Source organism: Malus domestica, chromosome 16, assembly GCF_042453785.1.
Source record: "Malus domestica chromosome 16, GDT2T_hap1".
Classification (NCBI taxonomy): Eukaryota; Viridiplantae; Streptophyta; class Magnoliopsida; order Rosales; family Rosaceae; genus Malus; species Malus domestica.
Genome location: NC_091676.1, coordinates 33,821,398 through 33,829,935, shown reverse-complemented (window position 1 = coordinate 33,829,935; position 8,538 = coordinate 33,821,398). Strand labels below are relative to the sequence as shown.

General features: G+C 40.6%; 1 pseudogene; it reads left to right on the top strand.

Moving 5' to 3' along the window:
• The first annotated feature begins 6,675 nt into the window (after positions 1 to 6,675).
• Positions 6,676 to 7,784, top strand: LOC103403685 (transcription factor MYB39-like; annotated as a pseudogene).
• The last annotated feature ends 754 nt before the right edge of the window (positions 7,785 to 8,538 follow it).

The window sequence follows — 8,538 nt, the reverse complement described above, 5'->3', positions numbered from 1 at the left end:
GTTAGTGCGTTAAGTTGGGAAAAATTGTTGCAGAAATTTGGAAGCTAGCACATCTCAAGTTTCAATAGATCCGGATAGAAGAGTTTGAAGCCATGCCTTACCCTTCTCCCTTAGTGACAAGGGAAAAAGCCTAAGACGTATCTCTTGAGGGGTCATGCTCTGGATCTTAATGGTATTGCACACCTCTACAAACTCCTTGATATGCAAATGGGGATCCTCACCTGCCAAACCATTAAATTTAGGTAAAAGATGGATCATACCTGATTTGAGTTCGAAGTTCTCCATGGTGGTGTCAGGATAATGAATGCATGAAGACTCCTCACTGATCTTGGGAATCGCATACTCCTTCAAAGCATGATTAGCCTCGTCATCATTGTTGTTGTTGTTGTTTGCCATGGCCATCTCATCTTCTTCTAATTCAACCTTGGGTGAGGATGAGGCTGACTTAGGTGTATGTGATTCTAAGTGGCAAGAAGAGCTTGGCAAAGATTGTGTTTTGAGAATCCTCACAGGTTTTAGTGTACGCCTCTTACCAGAACTGAACCACCCTTTGTAGCTGCTCTAAGTCAATGGGCTGCTTGAATGGATTGAAAGACATACAACTGAAAACAAAATAAATTAAGTTAGTAAGCAAAACTAAAAGAAATTACAAAGTTGTTTAAGCGCAGTCCCCAGCAACGGTGCCATTTTGTTGAAGTTCCTTTCGAGTGCAAATATAAGGATATTATATCGGCACAAGTAAGGGTGTTGAACCACATGGACTGAGAAACAACTTAGTAAAACCTTTTACTCTTACAAATTAGCATTAGTTAAAGACTCTTATGACTTAAAATGGGGGGTTTGAGTAATTTTGGAAAAGAAATAAAGACAAAAAGAAAAGTGAAAAATTAGAACTATCTAAAAATAAACCTAATACTTGAAATAGGTTAGAAACATTTTTATCTAAAAATAAACCTAATACATGAAATAGGTTAGAACTATCCACCATGATTTAATGATTGGCAAAGGAAAATCATCTTTTGGGCATGCAAAATTCAAGTCGAGAAAGTCTACACAAACGCGGATTTGTCTCGATTTTTTAAGAACGATGACTATGTTTGAGATCCACCTGGGATACTTTACCTCCCGAATGAAACCTGCCTCAATCAATTTATCGATTTTAGCTTCAATTTGAGGAATGAGCTCTGATCGATAACGTCTCTAAGCCTGCTTGACTGGATTTGCCCCTAGTTTAACTAAGATGTGATGCACGACAATGACGGGATATAGACCTGGCATGTCTTTTGTATGTCCATACAAAGACGTCTTTGTACTCCAACAACAGTTGGTAATATTCCTCCACTTTGCCCTGACTTAATACTGCACTAACAAATATAGGCTTTTGGTCTTCATTCATGCCCAAGTTGAGCTCTTTCAGGTCATCTACAGTTGTGTGCCCCCCTCCCCGGTCCTCAAGTTACGATGAGGCCTCCTTAATGTCTCCCAACGTCCTCATCCTCGTTGACCTCTTTGATTGCAATGTGGTAAACTCTTTGGATTATTTCCTCTTTGGCATCATCTTCATTCTACTGGTTTATGGATTGACCAGTGTGTATAATTGTCTGTCGCTTCACCTTTAATTGTCCATCTAAGCTCACATCCAATGTGGATTGGTGTTTCATGCGTGAGAGGATTAAACTTCGAATCTCACCATCTTTGGCTAAATCGAGATGTCTCATTTTTGCTGAGACCGACTTCTTCTCCTTAGACAGATCTTTTGCCACTGTGAGTCTCTCTAAGGCTGACATTCATGGGGGAAAACCAGCCACACTTTCCTGTCTACCAGAGCCAGTCATTCTGTTGAACACAGAGACTTGTCTAGTGGGTACACTGAATCGATTAAAGATAAGAGTTCGAACTTGACTTCCAATGTGATCCAACGTGAAAGTTCAAGGTGTGGAACTGATCAAACAATCGAACACCAATATTCATGGAACGGGCTTTGATTCTTCTTCATCATCTTCCATTACATCCACGTTGATGTGTTGAGTACTAACCTTCTTATCTTTCCCTTTGCTTGAAATCTTGATAGGTGCGATAGGTGTGAAACTAAGGCTTGCCTTTGTAAAGTTGACTTCATAACCACGCTCTTTCAGCTTTCTCTGTGTTTCAGTAAGCTCATGTTTCCTTTCACCAATGATGCCTAGATCCTTATTTCCGAGTGTTGAAGATGAGGTGAAGTCATATTCAGCCCTTGACATAAGCTTGTAAGCGTTGGGGTCATAACCTTTCTCGGTCCTCTTGGTAGGAAGAAAGCCACGCTCCGTCATGTTTTGCATTATTCTAACAAAACTCGGCAATGATGGCTTTGAAACATTTGGATTATTTAACGTGGGTAGCGTCACAACTGTGGCTGCCTTCAGAAGCTTTACGTCTTCTTTTTCCAGTTTTCTTGCATGATTATTTTTTGTCTCTTTCTTAAATGGTGATTGCCTATTCTTTCTTCGTGACACCAGAATGTATTGGAGGACTAGTGTGTTCGATCCTTTTGAAGATGCTCCGCTCTCTTCGGATGTCAAGTGCTCTAAACGCTTGACGTCACTTTTCTTTGGAGATGACACTACTTGCAGTTTTTTCTTTCTAGGCATGGCTTTACCTGTTGATTAGATTTCTGTGGAATAGGTCTCTGGCACCATGTCTTCATCCATGTAAAACTTGGCATCAGCAAATATAACTCTGCTTCAGTAAATGGCTTAGTGTCCCTCTGTATTGTCTTCACCCTGCATTTGTAGAGCTTTGGACATTAATGCAGGGTTGATGGTACGACTCCATTTTCGTGAATCTAACGCCTTTCTAAGAGCAAGCTGTAGTAGGTCCTAGCATCAATAATGTGAAACAGCGTACTTAACTTTAATTCTCCAATTGCCATCTCGATCTTGATCATACCCATTACCCTTTGCCCGCCTTGGTTGAAACCTTGGATTAGAATGTGGCTTCGAGATAACTCGTCCATATTGATCCATATCTTCGCCATTGTTGACTTTGGCATGATGTGTATTGTTGAACCTCCATTAACAAGTATGCGACCAATCTTTTGTTCTCTTGCATAACCTAAGACAAAGAATGGGTGATTATGCGGTTTCGACCCCAATAATAGCTCTTCATCAATGAAGTTGATGGCAGCACATGTGGCACAACACATGGCACATTCATGAGGCCGAAGCTCTAAGTCTCCAACCTTGTATGTCTGTGACTTGTAGTTGTTAGGATTCATCAACACCTCCACTAATGCCCTTCGTATTTCTTTGGGTAGTTGTAATGCTTCGTGTATGCTAAAGCATTCAGGTATGCCTTTCATTTGTGAAGGATCCTCCTTTTCCTTATCAACAGTATCATTCTCATTCAATGACTATTCTCCTTTGACCATGTAGCAAGAAACCGTTGTTGAACTATGTTTGAAAAAGGCTTTGGGAAAGTATTCTTGCATAACTGTGGGAGCTCGCAGCTTTCGGGTCTTAGGTTTTTCTCCAAGTGTCAGCTTTGTCACCTTTATAGTTGCCTTTAGAGGGGTCCTATCAGCATAGTGGGAAGGGCTTCCTCTTTGGTCTTCATTCCTTGGGTGAACAGCTTACGACAGTGGTTTTCACACCTTCCTTCGTGCCACCAACATTCACCCTTCATTATCGTTGGTAGATGAGTTATGGTGGCATGCTCTATTCGAGCTTCTCTTGCACGAACCATTTCATGACACACCTTAGAAGAACGTGGTTGAGGCTTGACAGATGATGTGTAGAAAGGTACGGGATAAAAGGACCCAAACACAATGGTTGTTGTATTCATTGTTGCCGCTTTTTCCAGGTCTATCTTAATTCTTCCTTCCTAGGTAAGCTTTATGATTAACTCTTTGAGGACAAAGAACTTTCCCACCAGATGACTAATGATGCGATGATACTTGTAATACTTTGGATCATTCACTTGATTAATTTCTTTTGGTCGTTTGCACTCAGGCAACTCGATTACTTTCTTGTCGAGTAGGTCTTCCAACATGGCGGCCACATCAGAGTCAGGGAATGGGTAGTCTTCTCTTCTAGTTCTTTTAAGATGTGTTTATACCTTTCCTGACCACAAAAAGGCTCGTCCCACTTAACATCTTTCTTCTTTTCTTTCGAAGAGATTTTAACAGAAGCGGTGTCTCGTGTAGAGATTTTGGCAGGCGTAGTGTTGACTATCATTGCCTCCTTGGTAGGCTTTTTCACCATCTTCTCTACCTTTAGCTAGAAGACTTTGTCTCTCCGATTGTTAGCGATTGGCTCTTTCTTCCCATGATTGGCATTGCTCAGCTCCATGTCATGGGCCTAGGTAGCTAACTCTTCACAGGTCTGTGGCTTGATGCCTTGGAAGATGTAATGTAGTCCCCAGTGCATGCCCTGTACGCACATTTTTATTGCAAAGGTTTTTGAAAGCCTATCTTCGTAGTCAAGACTCAGTGAGCGTTATCAGTTGATGTAGTTGACAACCGGCTCGTCCTTCCACTACTTAGAACTTATGAGTTCCATCATGCTGACGGTGCAACAAGTACTATAGAAATGGTTTAAGAATTCTCGCTTCATCTAATCCCTATTGTTGGTGGACTCAGGCTCCAGGTCCGTGTACTAGTCAAATGCATTCCCATTCAAGGAGCGGACAAATTGCTTCATGAGATGGTCTCCTTCTATTCCAGCATTGTTGCAAGTCTCGATAAATTTGGCAATGTGTTGCTTTGGGTTGCCCTTTCCGTCATACTGTTTGAACTTAGGTGGCTGATACCCTGTTATCATCCGCAATCCATCAATACTCCTGGTGCGTGGCTTGGAATACAACTTAGTGTCCTACGAAGTACCCCCGTTCTGTGCCCTGATGGTATCAGAGATCATGCCTTGGAGCTGCTGAATGGAAAGAGAGCTCATCGAAGTAACTTTAGACTCCGGCTTTTGTCTTTCTTCTACTTTCTCTACGTAAGGCTCCTCTTTCTCGCTAGACTCCTTGTCCCGCTAATACTTCTTCAGGTTGGGGTAGGCTTCCTCTTCATGTTACGTCTTCAACCTATTCATGAGAGTGGTAATCTGCATGTCTTCTCTTCGACGGTCTTTGTCAGCTTTGCAATCGCCTCATTCATTTAAGCTAACTGCTCCTCAATGGGTGTCTCACCAGTAATCATCACTTGCATGATCACAGGATAAGAGTCCCCTACAAACATCAAAAGGGTCATCGCAATCCCCTCATGGCAATGGTCAGTTGGTGATCCATGGTAGGATCCAGTGCTTGAGTCTGCATCTAAGGCTGGCGACAATGAACACTCCCTTGAACTCTTTGACGCAAAAGAACCACATTCATCACTTCAGGTTGTCTTCTCTCATGCAATGGCTTACTTTGATGTCTCTAGTGAGGCCAAGCTGATGACAAGCTCGCGCCTCTGACGCTCCCCTTGTTCCTTCAATGGCACCAACTTGGAGGTGGCTTGTTGAACAATGACTGCCCTTGCCTTACTTCGGGTTGTGACGCCGATAGACTCTCCACTTACAGCTGAGATGCTCACGCTCTTCGCCTTGATTGCAGGAACAACTTGACCCTTCTTTGATACCATTGATTTTGTTAGTGTTTGTTCATCGAACGGAGAAAGAGATGAAAGGCAAAGATATTCCCACCGAGCATGCCAAATTTGTAAACATGAAATTCCTGTGACAAATGAAATAAGAACACGTGCACAAAAATAAATTTGTATTAATGAATTTGTAAGGTTACACTCTCTATTTACAAGTTTCCTCTGATTCAATCTCTAAAAGATGTGTGGATGTGTAGGTTGTTGATCCAAGTGTCACGATGACTTGGTCTCGAATGAACGGTTGCCGCGAGGTTTTGGTCTCATGGCGATTTGAAGGATTGGCACGAGTAGTAGTGCTTGATGATTCTTCGAAAGTTTGGTGAAGAACACAGAGAACTTTCTAAATTCTTCTAAGTGTTTTGGGGATTTGGGTGCTTGAGCTTTGACAGCGTCTAGGTGCTTGAATGAATTTTGTATCTCTTTCCTTTGCCTTGGGGCCTTGTATTTACAGACTTTCCAAGCCTTGCCCATGGATGAATTTGGACTTGATTTGTGGCTTGGTTCGTAATTTATTTCCATTAATCAATCAATAAATCAATTATTTAATTTAAATGAAAATTAAATAATCAATCTTGCCCAATTTGGCAATTCTATTTACCGAAATTTGCATGTCTACAACATCATCAACAATTCAACGAAGCGACAGCAAAAAATTGAACACTACCATTGCCCGAGAAAAAAAATGTCAAATTTCTGGGGTCTTTGCAATCAATTCAAATACTAGTTTACCATGTGGACAACAACAGTCAATGACAACACTTCTTCTCAAGTAGCACACAATCTGTATATTTTCCATCTGCTTTTCTTGATGTCACGTTGTCGCGTGCCTTTTAGTTTTTTGTCACAAAACATAAACACAATCCGAACCTTGAATCCTAGGTACGCCACCTTATTCTTCTGGCATTCTATATCCAATTAAAATCTGACTGGTGGCTTTACGAAAATTTGTCGACCATACTGTCTCGTTGATGACACATGCAATACCTAATCCTGATAATTATCGTGCCATCTTATTTTCTTACCTTTTTCCCTGTTTGTGTATGAATATTAGCACAATGGTTGGATCCCCTTGTTGTGATGAAGAAAACAGTTTGAAGAAAGGTCGCTGGACAATGGACGAAGATGTGAAATTGACGGATTATATTAGAGGAAATGGTCATGGAAGCTGGAGAGCTCTCCCCAAGCTTGCTGGCCTCAACAGGTGTGGCAAGAGTTGCAGATTAAGGTGGACAAATTACCTGAGGCCTGATATTAAGAGAGGAAAGTTCTCCAAAGAGGAAGAACGAGTTATCATCAATCTTCATTCAGTTCTTGGAAACAAGTATGCTAATTAATTTTCTCCATCCATCACAATTCACATATAAATTAAGTTTCCTCTATACAAATTTGTAAAACTAATTTGTGAAACTAATTAATTAAAGGTCTACGTGCTTGTTCTTTCAGGTGGTCAAAGATTGCAACTCATCTACCAGGGAGAACGGATAACGAAATCAAGAATTACTGGAACACCCACCTGAGAAAGAAGCTCCTGCACATGGGGATTGATCCAAACACCCACAAGCCAAGGCCAAGGACTGACCTCAATCACCTCCTCGACCTTTCATGGTTGCTCAGAGCAGCAATTGTTGGCAACTCGAACATGATGACTAGTCCTTGGGACAATGCCATGAGCCTGCAAGCAGCAGCGGGTGCTGCCCAACTTGCCAAAATGCAGTTACTTCAACGTTTATACATGATGCCAGTCGTGAGCGTAGTTCCTCCTAAAAATTATAATGCAGACGTGAAGAACACTACTACTAATAGTCATTTTGGTTCTCAGCCTTCATCTGTTTGGAGGAGGGAATATGAGTGGTGCAAGTACCATACTAAGTGGTCAAAAATGGAACCAGCAGGCTGATAAGTCGATGGCTTCCACGCGGTTTCTAACTTGTTTGAAGGATTTCAAGGTGGGTTTGGTGCACAAGGAGGTATTAGTAACAATAGTACTGATCAGGAGAACATGAGCAGTAGTTGCTTTGGTGATATATATGTGCAGACCTCGAACCAACCACCTCCTGCATTTTCATCAGCAGCAGTATCTCCGGGGACTTCTTCCACAGCCATCTTTGACGCTTGGGAGAAACTCATGGATGATGAAACAAGTGAATCCTACTGGAAAGACTAGAGTAAGTTCTTGCAGATACCCGCTCAAATCTTTCGCTTCATTTTTTTCAGTTACATTAAATTGTTGAATATTTCCTCTTTATTCATTGAGATCAAATAAAATTCTTAATAATTAATTTAGAAACTGTACGTTCACCTGATGCATTTGCCTCCTTATAAACTAAAGTTTACATTTTTCTTTCTGTTTTGCAGATCAATCTCATAAATCTCGTCATCTTCATCTCTGGTTCATACTTATAAATTTGAAAAAACTGTTCAACCTTATACAGAAAAATTAATTTCTGCTTTCATTATTCGTTAATAAGGTTTATTTTCCTGGATTGGTTATTGGTAGTGTGGCTTCTGAATTCTCTACTCAGATACATATATTTTTACGTATTCAGCACCTATTTGAAAAAGATACCTCCACATTCTTGTAAACATTAACCTAAAGAATTGTTCGATTTCCTTGTCGCTTGAATATATAGTTGTTGGTCACTACTGTAATGTCATTATTTCCTACACATATACAGTCTCAATAGGACTCTTTGTTGCTTTCTAACCCACTGAGAGAGAATTCAAGTTATGTTGTATGTGCACTAGTAACCTAGTGGATAGATTGCTGAGTTCTACTTATAGATTCCGTATTCAAAACTCTTCATCCTCTAAATAATTGTAATAATTCCGAACTCTCCTCCTCCAATAATAGTAAAAAATTTGGAAAAAAAAAAGTTTAAGACTTTTTTTTTTCCTGCAACATATCATATCATAAACAA